The sequence below is a fragment of the Mycteria americana genome, chromosome 1, assembly GCF_035582795.1.
Source record: "Mycteria americana isolate JAX WOST 10 ecotype Jacksonville Zoo and Gardens chromosome 1, USCA_MyAme_1.0, whole genome shotgun sequence".
Taxonomy (NCBI): domain Eukaryota; kingdom Metazoa; phylum Chordata; class Aves; order Ciconiiformes; family Ciconiidae; genus Mycteria; species Mycteria americana.
The window spans coordinates 100,359,736-100,374,549 of NC_134365.1; positions in this window are offsets into that span (position 1 = coordinate 100,359,736).

Sequence of the window (14,814 nt, forward strand, 5' to 3'; positions counted from 1 at the left end):
CTGTAGTATTCATCTACCTTTCCCCCTCTCTTTTCTTGTGTGCAAAGGGCAGGCACAGCCTGTTCACTCCATTTGTTTCTCCCTCCTCAAACAGCAGAGGATCTACCAGCCTTTGAGCAAGAAGCGTTATTAATGAGAGCACTGACCCTGCTGCCAAAAGACTACACACTCTTCTTCTGGTGACTCTGACTATTACTTGCTGCTTTACTAATTGTTTAAGTCCTCAAATGAAGGTTAATGAGTTAGATGCTTCATTATGACCGTTCTTACTGTGTTGCTCCCTCTTTCCTCTCTTTTTTGTTACTCATTCTTTCAAGTCCACATTTTTTTCCTCATTTCTCAGCCCTCGTGTTGTTGCTTACCCTGCCAGCTGTATGAGGGTTGCTGTAGTGAATCAGCATTACGCCCTTTAATGAGTAAAAACAATGGGCCGTTTCTCTAGGGACGTCGTGCTGGGTTGCACAAGAAGGGGGTTATTCATCCCCTGCTCCATGAAGCTCTTTGTTCACCCCAGAAAGGAGGACGTCTCATGGCTTCTGCCCAGCACTGCCCAGTCTGGTCAGAGGAGCGGGAGGAGTGGGTGAAATGGGAGGCTCAGGTAGGATCTGCAGCTCACTGTGCGACATCAGGGAGCACGAGTTATGGCTGACAGTGAGGTAACTTCTTCAGCTATTAACAAGTCCCTCCACATAACAAACTTATCTTTCTGTAAAAAAGTGAACTTGCGAAACACAGGTGGTGATTTCTGAATCAAGATCATAGGCATCCTTTCTAAAGAAAAGAAAAAGACAATTTTCAGTTTTTCCAAGTATGTTTTTATACATGTATTATTGGAAATAATATAAACAGTTGATTTAGAAACATTACTCACTTAAATATCCACAAGTTTTAAATTTGATCAGATTGAAGAGATAGTTAACTCAAAGCTTTACCTAAACGGCTCGTGTGACAACTAAAGAAAAACAAACTACCTCAGAAGACCTCCTTTCTCAGAAAATGTTTAAGGGGAGAGTGCTTATGGCATTACATCTTCTTTTTCAGTGAATAACATGCAAACTTTTCCTATTCATGTGCAACAAAATTAGGAAAGAACTGATTACGCTCAAAAGCTTGTTGTCAGGATGTTATTACTCTGTTTCAAAAAGACAGAATCACATCTGATGCCTGTATTCTAACATGCTCAGGTTAAATTTGCAGTACTAGTGCTGTTGTGTTCATGATAATTTGAGGATAAACAAAGTTTGTGGAGAAGGGAACAATCATTGTAGTCCCAGGGTTGCCCTGTGGAATTTAGGTACCAAGGAAGTTGTCTGTTTTTCCTAGCTAAATCAGTTAGAAACTACATCCATACAAAGCAAGAATATGAGTAACAACTGGCAGCATTCTTCTGAAAACCTTTGAGACAATATGAGGCAGGATGATTAAAAAAATACATTTCTGAAATACTCCTTGGAGATAAGCAGATAATAAGTATTCCAGAGCTTCTTCTGCATTATTAGCAACAACTGTAATCTAAACGGTGAGTTAAATAACTCATTAGCTTTTCACTACTCATGGTCATATAACTTTATTCTGTCTGGTTTTTGGAACTTGTCATTAGATGAACCAGTATTTAAAATCAAGCAGAAACAATTGGTTATAAGCCTATGATTTAAAAGCAAACCCTTGGACTTCATCTGTTGTCAGTATCTAATAATCTTGGAGCCTCAGGTTCGTTTAGAAAACCTTCCAGAATAAATGAAATCATTTGCTTCCTCTGAAACACAAGCAGGCTTTTCATTTACTGAATTGTGCCTATGAGGCATTCATTAGATAATACCCTAAATTGTGCAATACACAGTTTCAAAAACATACAGTATTTTTCTTTGTGCTGTTATCATTCGTGGTACTTCAGAACAAAGCAGTTATCAGAACTCAAGTGTATATTATATTCTGTTCAGCTTGGTAGGCATCTAACACATTTTCCCTCTGCTCAGCAAACTCAGTACAGCTAACACATGCACACCTCTCCCCGCCCCGAAACCAGGCTCGAGTCACCAGCAGAAGCCAGAGATGAATTTCAAAGGGCCAAACTCCAATGGCTTGATCCACTGACTACTCACATCCAAGTATAAATGTTAAGCTTTATTTACAAATCAGCTGATATTTGCATCACATTTGATACAATGCTCTGGATGCTTCAGGAGCATGAGTATATTGATCTTCAGTATTCAGAAGAGGTAAGGGCAGTTTTCCCATTTCTAACGTAAGGAGAAACACCGTTAATGGCAAATGGCTTCTCATAACTGGGATCAGGCACCTGACTGGCCACATCGGACACCAGACTGTGATTCACTGCCCCATTGCAAAGCGCTACTACTGCAAGCAAGCATGCTCTCTGGATGCTGTTTTTTAGTACAGTCAGCAGATCTGGTAGGGACTGATACCTACTGTAGTAATGAAGAGCTCCGTTTCCCAGGAAAATCCACATGCCTGACATCTTTCAAACACTTAAATAAGAAGAGCTGGCTTGCAAGAATACCTGACAACCCCATTTTGGGAACAGCTTATTTTCAGCCTGCATCAAACTTTAAGATACCGGGACACAAACTTTGGATTAGCTACTTGGCAACGACCATGACACAACTGAGATATCAAATGACAAAAGACATCTTTTTGATTACAAGGCTATTTGGTTACTCAAAACAGGTCACATGCTGTCTTAAAAATACATAAATAAATAACGACACAGCAAGAGAAAGCCAGAAAACACTTTTTAGACAGCTAAGGACAACCTACTACAACAGCGTGTAGCTTCTTCCCCAGAGAGGAACGAGCTATGAACGAGAGCATTGTCGTACCAGAACGCTTTAATGCTATCCGTATGTCAACTTGCAAAACACAATGGCATAATTATGCAAATTTTTACCACACAGTCTCCAAACCAATGAAAGTTACCACCATGACAGTATTTTGTAAGAAAGAATTTTTAGGAAACTGTCTGTATGGGACCATGTAGAAAAATATAATATGCAGCGATGTGAGCTTATGTTGACTCTTTTCTCACAAGCAGATGGCATTGGTATGAGTTTTCGTTCAACTAATGGATTTAGAGGATAAATGGCCTTGTCCAGATAACTGACTTTCAATGGTTATTCTTTACCTGGCTTCAGCACAATACAGGAACTGGGAATTCAGGTGCCAGCCACACCACAGTAACAAATAGTGCACTTCAGTTAATGCTTAAATCATGTTTTAATTAAAGTTCTGCATATTTTAAGAAAAAGAATGAGTATCCCTTGCAAGCTTCTTCCCTCATTAGCTTCAAATACACTCACCTGTGCTACTATTATTTTTGATCCTCTAACTGCATTGCTGTAGGTCAGCTTTCCATGGCACTAACTACAGAACACAGGGACTTGAGAATTCAGGGCAAAAAGTGCTCTCAAGTCCCCTTTTGATTTCTCAGTGTGACTGTCTATCTAAGAGAGCATGAGAGTCCCAGACTTAATTCTTACAAGCGTGGTATTTAAAGGGAAAAGCAGTTTTCAGGACATCAGCAAGATGGTGATTTTTTCTGCTACATTTTCACCTTACTTCTTCTGCCAAAGGATCCCAACATGCACTGATAAACCTAAAGGACAAAGCAGCGAGGGCTGCAGCTGCCAAGTAATGAAATGTCAATTCTGGAGAGAGGGCAATGCAGCAGTCAGGGAGGACTCTCTGTGACCTTACACAATTTAGGCACGGTATAAGAAATGCCCTAAAACTGAGCGAAGATGGAAGAAGAATTGTAGGAAGGATAATTAACTGGGAAATGAATCTGACTTGCAAACTGTGACTAATATCCTACTTTTATAGAATTAACAAAAACTACCAGATATCTTCCTTAAAGCAGGTTTTACTGAGTTTTTTCTAATCACAGAATTAAGAGTTAATACTGTGCTTTGGACCTCTGGCTGCTTCCTGACGTGTGGTGGTGCTACTGCTTAAAGCAAGTCACATAGGCTTCTCTGAAGACCAATTTCACATTCTATTCCTCTAAAAAAAATGCACAGTCATCTTAGAAACAATCAAAAGCAATCCCCCCATCCTCATATTAATTTTTTCTTCTCATAAAATAATGTACAAAAGTTCTTTGTTGATCTAGGCACATTTTTCCTTTTATAATAAATGACTCTATGTGTACAATATTCCATTAGTTTAAAGAAAATTCCCTTTAACCATGCAGTTCAGCACTTGTATAACTACCTTATTTGGGGTCACGCCACATCTATTGTCCAAAAAGCACAGTAGACATTTTCCTTTTAGCTCCACCTGCTGGAAAGAAAGAATGTGCTTGGAAATTAACAGTCTTTGGTTATAAGTTTTCCTTCACCCCCACAGAAGAGAGCTGGTAAAATGTTCTGATGTGCTATTCTAACTCCATTTTTTTGCCGTTTACTGCAGTTGTGTTCTACATATGGACATATTTCATTTTGTTCCAAGCTGTGCAAAAAGGAAACTTGTCATGGCATCTCTTTCAAACCTGATGAGAGCTATGCAAATGCTGGCCTTCGTTCAAGGCTGCATCTGATGCTCCTGGCAGCAAGCAAAGCAAATAACACGCATGGAGGAAGAAGGGAGGAGCACAAGTGAAGGCTAGCTTCGGAGACATCACAGCATTATAAAAAGATTTATTTTAGAAGTCTCCTATGTAATAATAATAAATATGGTTGGATCTTTATTGTCAGAAACTGGTGCTGTTAGGGGAATTAGACCGGCTCAACTCCAGTTCCTAGCAAGATCAACTGCCAGAACAAATTTGAGAAGGCTCAGCTCTGTGCAGCAGATATTCCTCTTCTATCAGTGACCGAGAAATAGAAAGGTCAGTCGAAAACAGCTCACCTGAAAAAACAAAAACCGTTTTCTGCAAGGAAGCTGAACTGACAGTACATTAACATGCTTCCTGGTGTCAGTAATGCCAAGAAATAGGCTTTTGCAACCCAATGCAAAACATGCAGTTTTGCATGCCTTCTATTTGAAGCATAAAGACAGTTGGGGAGCGCGGGGCCGGGGGAAGCTTCCTAAAAGGCAAGATCTGTTCGACTGTGGGATAGTTTTCAAAGGGAAATGAAAATGTCATCACCTGACATTTCTGAAGCTGAGCTTTCAGCTCCTGAGACAGTGTGCAGGCAGGAGTGTTAAATAGAAGAGCTGGTCACAGACCAGTACACTCTCCATATGTTTCCCTGGGGCAATTAGCATCACTTCCCCTATCAAGGGGCTCACTGTGCTTACCAGTGAATACGTCAAGTCTCATTGCTCATGAGTCTCTGAAAATATAAACACTACAAAGTCACTGACAGGGCCTTTAAGTTGAAAAATGAATCCTTCTAACTCATACAATCTCAAAAAATAAAGTCTAATTGAACAGTCCTTTGAAAGAGAGGACTCTATGCTGTCTTGTGACATTCCCAGAGAAGCAGAACACATGCAACCAAAAACCTGTCTCAAGCCAGCTGTTGGGCTGCCTTAATCTAGTTTTCCTCTCCCCTCCTTTCCTGGTGCACTGCTGGGTTCACACCACAGGGGCAGAAGCTCTCCCCTTCCTGCAAACACATGGGCACCGTGCCACAGCAGCCCCCCTGAGGAATCTGGAAACACCAACCCAACGCTGAGATGCCCCAAGCCAGCGGGATGCCAGGAACATGCCCTTTCCTCACTGCAGCCCCCAGAGCTCCCGAGGACCACCTCAGACCTCTTGAAGGAGCCATTAGCTAGTGCTGCACCACATAAACGCACTGATATACGACCTCAAAGGTCTTAAAATTCTCAGCAATCCACAGAACTATTTTAAATTATTTTTATTTAGAAATCCCTTTATGACTTATGAAAAGCATCACCTCTGAGGAGTTGTGTAGATGGCAACACCAAAAAAAACGTGTTAGCAAGGGGAGTCAGAGCCGAAGGCCTCTCCCACACACAAGCAATCACAACAACCTCCCCCTCCCCTTCCCTCCCTCCTCCCGAGATGCAAACAGTGGGTAAAAGAAAGGTATTTCTTCCTTTAAAGCCCAATACTCGTGATTGAGTCAATCCCCTTCGAGGAAGAGGGAGGCAGCAGCAGGGACAGGTTGGGCTTCCTTCCAAGAGTGCCCCCCTGGACGTGCTCTCGGGACACTGACGGCACCACTTATACAAGCGGGGACTGGCCAAGCTTTGCCCAGGGGCAATGGCAGGAGGAAGCAGATTGAGCCTCAGCATGCACGGGACTATCTGGCACATCAAACCACCCAGCGAGGTGGCACTGGCCCTGTGGCACAGCGCTGCCAGCACCTGGTGGCCACTGTCCAGGGCCAGAGTTGCCAGACCACCCCCTGTGGCTGACTTGCAGTGGGCAAGGGATTCCTGAATAAAAGTGTTAGTTAAAAGAAAAAAAGTAAACAGGCAGAACAAAACAAAAAGGCAAAAAGCTTTAGTTTTCATGTTAGCAAGTCATCTGCAGGAACAGAATAAAGCCACTTGATGGAAGAGATGTAATTTAGACTTCAAAGCCATTTGTATCCATCTGTGGCAAGCTCAGCGATGCTGACCACCCCACAACGAATGGGAATGACCGAGACCAGTGAGCTCTGCGTGTCCTTCACAAGCTTTATAGATTTAAATTGTCTTTCAGGCAATAGTTTGCTAGGCTTTTCTTTTTAATTTTTTTTTACTCTGGGTAGCAAGGTCTTAATGCAATATCTGTTTACTACAGTTCTCCAAGAGGCAAGATGTTCCTTGGCTTTTATCCAAACCATTTAGTTCACATACATATTGGAAAAAGCTGTCATGTCAGCAACTAAGGTTGATATCAAGAGAGACAATAAGAGGATTAAGAGGTGGAAAGCTTTAGAAGGCAAGCTACTGAATATTTCACAAGAGATGAAGCTGAGAGTGCTATTGATGCAAGGGGAAGGTCAGAAAGCTTAAACGCCTCAGGGACAGTTAAGAAATAATAAAATAGCCATTAGGCATTCCAGATGTTGATACGCAGCTTTTAGGATCCCAGTATTTCAATCTGATTTTCGTACCGAGGCGAGTGTTTCGCTGGATGTGCGTCAGTGACATATAGCACTTGCCAAGGGAATTTGCTGGGACGCATCTACAGCATCACAGGAATGATCTGACATTTGAGAGTGCCTCCGAGGGCTGATACTTTGTCATTTTATTGATCATTTTTATTAACACCTGAATGCTACTGATGTGGATGGAGTTCCCCATCTCCAACTGCGAGGATCTGGTGAGATCCAAACTGGTGAGAGATTTCACAAAGCCTGACTCCTTGTCACAGTTACTCCTTCCTACTTGATCCTCTAATGACATGGTTAAACAGATCTTCTGTTATATCTCACCACCAAGACCATGTAGTCTGGGGGAAAAAGTGGACAGTAGAAGAATTTTACAAGGCATTACAAACATTTGGCAGCAAAGGAACAGAGGTAACAGCAGACAGAGGTAAGGCCAGGTGTTTTCTGTAGCCTTGTCAATGACAAGAGGCAAAGCACAGCAGGAATCTCTGTAATTGCTTCATTCTACACTACAATAATCTCACCTATAAACTTCAGGACACAGCCTGCCAATGGGCAACTCAAAGAATATTAGTTTCTTGCAAAGTAGACAGGGACTTAAGTATTACATTACCTTACATTACCTTTTAACTCACAAGTATATCTGAAATGACCCTTCCTTCCCTCCCCTGTCCCCATCCTACCAGGAAGACATTAAGAAACTTGGACAATATATTTTATATCTTTATATCTTTGAGCTCATGGAGCACACTAATGAATTAACACTTTGTCAATATACTGTTTCTGTTATACCATGTTTTTGTGGCATGTTTTACTTAATGACTTTCTGGAAATACTCAATCATAAGAAATTTCTCTCCCACCTCCTGTTTATGTACAGATATTCTACTGTGAAACTTGAAAAATGCTCGCCATATCCTTTTATCTTGACATGCTATTTCAGTCTTGCATCCAGGCACTTTGCACTTTAAAAATGGTTGAATTATAAAGAGTAACTTTCTAGCCCTTATGACCTTACAAAAAATTGTTTTATTTCTTGGAAAAGGTAAATTGGCTTTTGATGAAAAACAAAATTTCTAGAATCAAATTGGGAACTACTTTTTGTTGTTTTTTTACTTACATTAAAAATTATTACATTTAAAAATTACTATTTCCCCATGTACTACTACTCAGCCATTTTGTTTTCACATTATGAAGTAACTGCTACTAGCAACTTGCCCACTGTGCGGTTTCTCTTTTATTCTTGGTCGTTGCTTTAATGTATTCTTCCCATTAAATAACACAATGGAAGACAATAAATCTGCATGCCCTATAAAGGAGTTTTAGAGGTGTATACTATTTGGTCATTGGAGATGGTAAATACACAGTGAGCCACAACTGCTTCTTTGAGGAACTGTGCTAAAAGGACAAGTTAAGTCAACATTAACTAGCAACTAAAAACTGGATCTTCTGTACACTAGTTGAAATGATTGGTGGGAATTTTTCAGTGAAACAATAAATTGCAACAAATTAAAGATTAAATGTCATTTTTTCCCCAAAGTAACATGCCAGTTTCAACCCAAGTTTTTGCATTTAGACGTGTTGAACCTAGACTAGATAACATGGTACATTAGTTAACGTGAGACAGAAACCTTAATTTCCTACACCTACAATAAACAGGAACATGGAAATCAAGACACAAGGCTCAGAGACTTCAACCTATGTTTCCATCATGCCAGCGCAGGTTTAGATAGCTTACCAGATTTAGTGCTGATAAGTACTGTATTTCTTCCAAGCAATCAGCCAAATCTTTATAACATTGTGGCAGTTACTCTTCCAAGCTCTATTTTCCTATGAGATACAGTGAATGTCTCTAGTATTTTCTTGAGATGGAGTAGCCCCAGACATCAGTCATTGTTGCAATAGCAAAGGAAAAGCAATCATGTAGGTTTGGCTCAATAAAATAGTTTTTCCCATTAGCAAACAATGAAAAACTAAAAATAAAAAAAAAAACCAAACCCCAAAACATTTGAATTGCATTACTTCATTCAGATCAAGTGTCATTTACCATTTTCTGTACCGCTTTTGTAGAGCATGGCTGATTTTGTCGAAGCTTTTACCAACTAGCTGACAGAGAATATCTTCCTCACTCAGACAGTCACTGCAGATTCCACAAAAGTGAAAAATATTTCGTCCTTAAAAACATAATATTTGCTAGGCATTATCGAACATCTCTCTAGTCACTCTGAAAAGGAAGTAATGAGTAGAGCTAAAATAAATAATTGTGAATGTTTTAAAGAATTAGAAGTAATTAACAGTAATACATCAAATAACTGTGTTATGCTAATGATCAGGAGCAGTATCCTCAGTTTCAGACATATAGAGTCAGGTAAAAGCAGCTTTGTCTGGTGATTCAAATACATAATTGCAAAGGGTTCTGTTAAGGATTTCTGGACAGCAAAATGCTGACCAAGACATCTAACCCCCTTTCTCAAACTATGTTTTAATCTTTTTTCTATATTGTATAATGTACATTCATTTGCAACACTTTAAGTGGTGATGCAATTAGCAAGGCTGTTCTCTACTGAGTTATAAAACTAATATATATTTTTTGAATCTAGTACAAAAAAAACCCCTTTTGTGATAGTGTGACGGAATGATCTATGAAGAGCTGGAGCTATGCAGACATGTATTTTTGTAATTAGAGAGATCAAACCAGGTTTCATACCTGTGGAGCTCCATTCCTAGTGGATCTATCCCTGTTTTACCACTATAATGAGATACAAAACCAGGCCTTATCTTCCAAGTGCACATAAGGATCAGTTCATCCCACATTCAGCAACAGCAGGTGACAGGAGGATCGAAGCCAGATTAACAGACGGACTTCACAGAACAAGGATTTAACTTGACTGTGTTAAATACACCTGTGGCATAAGTCACACCAATAGCAGTTAATTCCCACTGCACTCTGTGACAGCACTGAAAGTGCTCCTCATATTGCTCTAGTTATAGAATTTTTCGTATTTCTCATCGGGACATTAGTTTTCCCAGTTTTATGACAGGACTACGAGAATGCAGGCTATGGTTTGGTGCTCAGTCCTATACGTCAAAGTCAATTCTTTTGGCTGTATGTTATTCAGCTTTTAAGAAGTAATAAAAATTGACTTTACAACAAGATAAAACATTTGTTTGTTTATAGACGTTAGAAATTGCTGCACTACGTAAGTAAAAAGGGGGTGACAGCACAAGACACTCCCAACAGCTTTATTGCTTTAGCTGAGAAATGGCATCCACACGCCCTCCCTCCAAAGGCTGATGTTAGAGGGAGCAGAATCATCAGGTGCTGGCTAGATCAGCCTGGCTTCATAAACACTGCCCCAAATCTGTGCAGGGGCAGCAACATATATTAATTTCCAGAAGAGAGGGGACTTAAAGAATTCTGCATTTAAAATTGCTTCAAGTTGCACCTACCACAGTTCCTACGTCACTGCTGGCAGAAAGGCAAGAAAAACATAACAGAAGATTCTGGATGTGGCCTTATACTACATCAAGAGGAACACGGTGTGTGGTTTTTTTCTCTGCAAGCCACAGTTGCTCTATTGTGGATCAGGAGTGATGGATTAGAACGGCTCCAAGAGCTGTCAGCTAATATCTACACCGCAGCAGGATCAGACAGCAGCAACCTGTCTGGAATGCTGTGACAATTTCTGGCTGCCACCATGAGAACCACAGGTCATGCTACCAAAGGAGATTTTAAAGTAGAAACCTGAAGTTTAAAAAAAAAAAAAGCACCGAGACTGAATAATCTTCTACAGAATAGGAAGTAAGCATTCAGAAGATAAAGTACTGACAGTCTCTTGGAGATTTTTCACATTGTTCCAGCTTCTTGTGCAGTCTGATGCCACCATATTTTCTTGTTACACTGGGGCAGCTGCATTCAGGTGAACTGAGAACAAGGCCAGTGTCAGAGTTATCAGTGGGGCTGATTGAGCTGGCCACTCAGTAATTACACCTTTGGACCTGTACTTGATTTCAATCGTTAAAAAAAAAAAAACTAGACAATCCAGATGCTTGTAGCTCCTCTGACTTCACTGTGCATTGAAGACACCCATTATCCCATGAAAATAGGACACTTAATAGGTACAAAATTAGACATAATGTAAAGCATAATGAAGGTGCTGAAAATGTAGAAAAACACTGTATGCATCATAGTAAACGCTCTGCGAAGGATGTTAGAAGTTTAGTTATTACAATCTCAGCAACAAGAGATGTATTTCTTAGACATTACAGTCATGTATGAAGGTCATGACTTTGCGAAGAAGATGACCATTCAAAGCAATGATTATCTAACTTTCTAGGGCGCTTACCTGAGTGTTGGCATCCTTTCTTAAACTTTGTACTGATAAAAAGGAAGGAAACCACAGTCACTGGTTGTGCTGGTCACTTGCCACAGTTAAGAAAAGGACTACAAGATTTGAGCCTGTAGGTGATGCTTGTAGGGGACTTGACAAGAATGGCTGGGGGCATGGAAGGAACAAACCTGCTGGCTACTATCTACACACCAGAAACCCAGCCAGACGGAGTGCAAACCAGGGAGGTGACTCTGCCTGAGACATGGCCATGCTGCCCAAATACCAAGGCACAGGTGCCCATCCTGGTGGCATCCCAGTGCGGGTGCTCCCACTGCACCCAAAGAGCAACTGAACTCTCATAGTACATGGCAAGGTGCCCTGACCACCAAAGGGAGGTGGATGCTACCAGACGCTCTCAGACCCTGGTCCTAAGTCACTCACAAACTGAGAGGCTTAAACAGACGGCTCCTATCCATGCTCCCAGCTGTTCCTCTTGGCCGTGGGAGCTTCCCTGGAGCAGCCCCTGCTGCAGACAGCAGCCTCGGGGTGCTGAGGGGTGAGCTGAGGGTCACTTCCAGCACCTGCTCCTGGAACTGGCAAACTGGGGAGTACATGTCATTGAAAGGTGAAAGTTTTAGATAGTGCAATTCTGGGAAAACATGGTGAGTTAAAGCATTCATGCCTTCTCCCCCCATGAAGAGAGTCACTTGTGCCCTTGGGAGTCATAAAGGTAGAGAGGACAAAAGTGCTTGAGCACAAGAGCAGCAGGATGGGACTGGTGGTGCTGTTTGGCACTGGCAAACGTGGGCTTATCGAGAGCTGTAGCAGCGTGGAATAAAAACACTGAACTAAAGCACACCTCCAAGCCAGAAGGTGTAAAATGCACAATCCTGCTGTGCTAAATACCTCACCGTATGCCAGTAGGCTTACTTCAAAACACGCTAGGCATTTGAAGTAGTAGCCAATAAAAGACCTTTTAACTTGCTCACATTAGACCTCCCTGTAGGTCTTAGCTCAATTCCACTGCAAGCAGATTTATACAAATTGCCTTTACACCATCACCTTGGAAAAGTAGGGGATAATGAATAAGAAGGAAAATTTTGTAAAGGCAGGTTAGTCAACAGAATGAACTTAACCATCTTAAGGTGTTGGTGGCGACTTTGGAGAGGCATCCTCCCCTGCACCGCTTGTGGCGGCTGGAACCAGCGCGCTGCCTCTAGGTCATGTGTGGGTAGACGCTCTCAGTGCCAGGCTGATGGCAGGTGTCTTCCAAGACTTGCGCTACTCGGAGGCAGCAGGGCAGAATATAGAAAACAGTAACTGGAAATCAGTGACTGACCCCAAATGCTGAAAATCCCTCGGTACTTTCCCAAAACTCCTGCCAAGGATCATCTTTTCTATTGATCTGCAGCAGCACTCACGCTGCGAACGGTCCCAACTTTAGCCTTCCTGCCTTTCCACCAGGCAAGAAACAGCATGCAGAATTACGTAGCCAGGCTCTCCACATGAGACAAAAGTAACAGAAGAAATTTTGCCCAAATAATTGTCAGGTGCAGGGTTCAACACAGCACCTACTTCAGCTATGGATTTTAAAACTGGTTACAAGACTAAGGTATTGAGAATCTACCAAGAAACGTTAAACACTAAGCTACTGCCTCTGACTTCAAGTCCTTAACCACAATGTGCTGGTTGCACAGAAGGTATGCTGGTTGAAACAGCAGTGGTCACTGTTTTCTTAGCCCCCTCCCTAGATCTCCACTGCTGGCCACAGTCGGGCGTGGGATGCCAGGCTTCCACGTTAACTCAGTACGATGTGTCTTATGCTGTGCTCCTAAGGCATAGACGCTGGAAAAGTTCTGCTTCACTTAGGTGCCTTAAGTCTGCCTTTGCACTGCCTTCTTGCTCAGTTTAACTAGACTAAATCGGGTAGAGAATACCAAACATAACAAGACAAGGTAAAAGAAGCTTGTGGGCTCTTTATGCTGCTAATACACATCCTGTTTTGAGTCCTTATAGTAGATTGTCCCCCATGTACAACTTCTTGTGCATGTGTCCTCTGTCTTGAGAGAGGTTTTTCACATGCTGCATATGTTTTATGTTCCTTTAAATATCACCTTGCGCTTGTCTCATCTCTACTCCAAAAAGATACCACAGTCACACAACAGGCATTTTCAGATACTTAAAAAATAAAGTTCAACACTGGTGTAGGCACATCCACTTAAGTCAAAGATGTCTTAGAGATGAACAAACAGAACTGGTAAATGTTAGACAAGCTGAAACAAATGAGGAATTTGATATTAAATATACCAGAAGAAGATGACATTTTTCAGCAGTTACATAGTGGTTTACAAAGTCTGAGAGATTAGCATTATACTTAGATGGCAAAACTAGACCAAAAGAATTAAGCTTCCTGCTGCGAGACACACGTGCAGGTGTGGAGCAGGTGTCAAGGAAGAAAAAGAATGTGGATTTTCCAGCTCAAATTGTTCAACTTTATCTTCCTTTTGGCTCCCTAACCCAGGCTATGTATATGATTTCCTACCTGTTTGCTCCTTCCCAAGAACATTATATGTTAGCTGATTTCAATGAACTTGAAGCAACAAGCAATCTTAAGGATATTCAGCTCCCCCATTGCTCAGATATTTCACAAATTAGCCATTTTATAACTACTTCACTAGTAAAAATTACATTGAAAAATTATTCGAGGAAACAGAGGCCTTGGTGTATAACCAGTGGTCATCGTCTTCCCCAGGATGTTTTTAAGATGAGCTCAATCTCTTTTCTTCCTTATCTTCCTAAAGCTGTTTCAGCTATAATCAGTTACAGTTTTGGGTTTTTACTCTTTGTCCTGAAAGAAAAAACAATTAATACTAGTAGGGGAAGAACATAGATCTTTCCCCTGGAATGGTGATTTACTGTCTAAGATTATGAAATGTAAAAGGAAGAATGTTTTGATCTTTCCCTAACTTAGAGTTCTGCTGTTTGAAGCCTACCTTACGCCTTATTGATAAGGCTGGTACCATTGAAGATTGCCTGAAATGTCCCTTCATATAATCCTATTTTCACTTGCCTGTAACTGAGTTAAAGTTTTATCCTTTGGTCTGATTTTTAAATTTTTTTTTTTTAAATATGTCAGGTGTCTGCCTCAGGCTGAAATTTTTTGGAAGCATTTCAGCCAATATCTATCTCAGCTATTTCTGTAAATGAGACAAGGATGTGCGGGAGGAAGTTTAACTTGCACTGAGTATTCTGATGACAACTCCTTTGAATAAGCTTTCCGTGCTTTAAAGTAGGGAATAGAAATTTGACAAGAGAGGGAGGGCATCATATGAAAATGATACGATGATTCATTCCTCCATATGAAAATTTGAGCCATTGGGCCAAGTTATAAATCTTCCAAAAAATTGCAGCCTGCATATCTGTTAGTGATTAACAGCTGAATTTCTACATTCA